Raw genomic sequence first — 4287 nt, 5'->3', positions numbered from 1 at the left:
TATATAGAGAGAGAGAGAGAGAGAGAGAGAGAGAGAGAAATACTTTATTCATCTATGCTGCCCAAATACATCAGGTTGCTACATCACACAACATACTAATCAATCCGTAATTGGACATATATAAATTACATATAATTACACGGTATATAATAAAATAGAAAGAAAACAGTTTTTTTTCCCTATAGTTTCCGTTTTTTTTCCCTATAGTTTCCTTTTACAATCAATTTCAGTCTATACACCAAATACAAATATTTCAATTCATTCCTTTTTCTCTTTCCCTTCTCTGTTCCTTCAATTTCACCATTTCATAGTTTTTAACTCACCCGATCAACAAATTCACTCTGCCGAATTCACCCTTCTTGATCCTCTACAGTGACCCGCTAAACAAATTCATAATCAGACGGCAATGTGAGATCAGACCATTAATAATAGTCACAGTAGTAGATCAGTTTACCAAAAAAAAAACAACAAATAAACACATTTTACGAGAACAAGACCAACACATAGATTCAAAGGAAAATATAATAAAAAGCCGGTTAAAAGAAATACTTGAATGGATAAATAAGTTTAAAAAAAATAATAATAGTACTAATAAAATAAAATAGATTCAAAGGAAAATATATTAAAAAGCAGGTTAAAAAAAAAAATTAAAGTGAAAAATAAGTTTAAACAAAATAATAATAGTACTAATAAAATAAAATAATTAAATAAATAAATAAGTTAAAAACACACAAATGGACAGGTCCACATATTAAAATAAATAAATAAATAATATAAAGACCTTGTTGATCTTAGGCCGCCAGTACCAGCCTTCTCCATGCCTGCCTGTTTTGAACTGCTATCTGTTTCGCATCTTTGTTGTTTCTGTCTGTCTATTCATCTGGTCACTTGCCGACTAGTGGCATTCCTTCTTGTGTCCAGTCGTCCTGATGAATTGCTTAGAGCCATTATATTTGATTTAAGTTAAAAAAAAAAACATATTGTCCAGTCTAGCATTGGAACCACTTTCCTAGACATTACATCCCCAGCATCTGCCGTAACAAACAGTTGCATCTCTACACTAAAGGTCCATCGGCCCAGAGCCCCACGATCTATAGGGCCTCCTAACTCGTGTAATCGAGAGCGCTAGTATTCCAAGCAGTGACCTATTTTGAACATTGTTTCGACCAAACTGTTAATGTTCATAATCGTGGTACATGCTTTTAGGTTTTCGCTTCAAGAAGGAATAAGCAATTCATCACTGATGTTTCTAAATAAATAGACTTTTTAGAAATAATTCATAATTATGCTACTCTGAAATAAAAAAAAGTACCTTCAATAAATGATAAATATATTTTTTTAAATATTAAAATTAATTAATATTTTTAACTAATGTGTTGCTTATAACCTACATTTGTAGCGAAAATAATTCGAAGGGTCCATCTCTTAATTTGGAAAACCTCCATATTTTAAATTGCCCAGCCCTTGTAAGGAAAGATGTATCCATGCCTTCAACATTTATAGAAAATAAAGTTCAGTGTAGCGCGTATCCTGCCATTTAATGCAGCTAGTTCCCACGGTTCAACAGAGTTCGCCGGAGCTGTAAGAAATCATGAATTAATTACTCGAGAGGTTTTATTGTGGGACTGTAGAAGAGAATTCCCGAGAATGCTGCAAATCAGTTTACTGAACAATCATGTTGAACAATTACCCTGGTGAAAGTCCTTTGAACTCGATTAGTTTAGAATGGACGGAAAATTCGTATAACTAGAGACTGGATTATTGTCCTGTAAAAAAAACCGAAAAATGCGCAGTAAAGAACCTAAATTTGCAAAATCGTGCAGTAATAACTCAAAATGTGTATAAATACCAAATACTGCAATAATCATCAACTTTATTGTTTAATTTATAGTATTACATCGAAAACTTACCTAACTATGTTGTGATCAGATTAAACTCACAAAATACTCTCTATGTTTATGCAAACAAATACATTAAAAACTGCTCTGATAAAAAACCTAAAATTTTGTCCATAAATGTAGTTAATTTCATTAAATGATACCCATTATGAAGACTGGAATGTAATTTTTCAAACTACCTCAATTTTTTAAAATTTGTTTAATGATATTTACAAATGTATTTACATAAAAATACATCCAGTAAATTTGATAGAAGATCATAATGATATAATAGAGGTATGTAAAGAAACTACCCATTGGTAACACTCTAATTCTCAATTTTAAGTATTAAAACAAAAATGAAAGGCACTATGTAGAAAGGAGTGTTTAACCTTAAAAGTTCTTTCAAGCAAAAATTTTTTTTTCCTCTAAAATTACACATAGCGTGTTGTTCCGTTTAGTTTTTCAATTTTGTTTTTATTTACTTATGAATATACCAATAACAGAAAAAAAAAGAGAATAGTTAAGGTAGAACTATACATAATTTTTTAATAAATGTATAACTATGTATAATTGTATAACTTTTTGAAAATATGGACCGTTTTTAAAAAGCTATATGTAGGTACGCTTGTAAGTAATGATCGCAGAGAACATATTTCGATTTCAAATTGCTGTAAATTTTGTTGACGTTAATGAAGAATAAGGCAACCAATTTTGCCAGCCTCATAGTTTTGGATTAATTTAGAAACAATTGAAAATAAAAAGATGAAAAATTCACTTATAATCCGAAATATCGTTTTAGTTTCTAAAAAAACTATTGAGTTATCCAGATTGCTGGATGAACCCCCTGATTATCATTATTATAGATTATAATTGAAAATAATAAAAATTCGATAACTGGAACCATTACTGAAAATTCGTTTAATCAACATTATATAAACCCGTAATCTTCCTTCTTGATGCATAACTTTTTCCTGCATTGTTTAAAAATAAAATGGCATTCACATCTATGCATGATCGCCATCTCACATTTTCTAGCCATGTTCGTGAGAGACTGAAGCTCGCCCGTCAGAAGAGCTATCGACTGTATCATCTGCTAAAATCTCCGCAGCTCTCGCTCAGGCTCAAGCTCCAGATATACAAACACATGTATAGAACCACGTTCAACAGACTGCAGAGCTTCCAGAACTCTGTCCTTCGGAAGATAGTAAGAGGAACAGCGTTAGAGAGAGCCAGAAACACTGTCATCCACGATGAGCTCCAGCTGCCCTCTGTGCCGGAGACACATCAAATTTTTTGATGGGTTGAAGGCCTGCACCAACCCGCTGTTCCAGGAAATCGCCTCTCCACCACCACCTGGGAGATGGCAAGGAGATATCCCCTTGGTAAATGTTCTAACCATGGGACGAGGTTTGGGCTCTGCAGTCTAAACCTAAAACTATCACAACCAGCAAAGCGGACCCTCCCTGCTTATCATAGTTTCAATGCGCACACGCCATCGATTCTGCACACACAGTGTACACTCGACAAAGCCCTTAAAATACCCATGGGTAGAAGAAGGCAGCACACTTCAACTGACATCATTGTATCTAAGTATTCCTTATTTTCAATGGAGGGTACGAAAAAAAAAAGACAAGAAAAAAAAATACATCTATGTATGACAAAGCAATAGAACGAGTTTAGCGAAAAATATGACGAATAAATAAAAATATAAAATAATAAATTAGAATCAATGAGTTCCGACAAAGCTCGTTAATTTTATTAACAGTAATTTTTCTTAAATTGCTATTTTTTTCATTGATAGCTCCAATTTTATTAAATAAAAAAGTAGTCAAAATTTAAATGATTCCGAAGGGAAAATTGGTAAAAAATTTAGATTATAAATCTTGCAAAGCTTTATCGAATATTGAGCACTTTTCGAAAAGTATTTGAAATTAATTAAAATTTGTATTGAATAAACCCTTTAAATCGGCAAAGATATGCTTTTCTAATGACTTAAACCAACATTAGAATTTCAAATAGTATTGCTGTTTTATTCAGTTTACTGCGTTTTATTAATTTGTGAAAATTAATATTTTAATAAAAGAACAAAAAAATACGACAAAACAATTTTTTGGGTGTTTACTTCGTTTCTTTCAAGGATGTTTTGATATTAAAGCATATTTGTGGTTTCTTTGGTCGACGGTCTCTGATTACAAGGCTTGTATAAACGAACGGTATCCATTTCCTTCACCTCTGAGGATTGAAACAAAAAATTCAGCTGGTCTACCAAACTTATTATTAATTTAAAAATTAAGTAGCGATACGGTCTTATAAACCAAAATTAAGGACTTCAGAAATTTCAGACTTAGTCTAATTTTTTTAACCGCTATATACCTCGTTAAACTAAGTAATCTTCATAATTTATTTC

Source organism: Halyomorpha halys, unplaced genomic scaffold (assembly GCF_000696795.3).
Source record: "Halyomorpha halys isolate HHAL.00 unplaced genomic scaffold, Hhal_1.1 Scaffold101.1, whole genome shotgun sequence".
Taxonomy (NCBI): Eukaryota; Metazoa; Arthropoda; class Insecta; order Hemiptera; family Pentatomidae; genus Halyomorpha; species Halyomorpha halys.
This window is presented reverse-complemented; position numbering follows the sequence as displayed.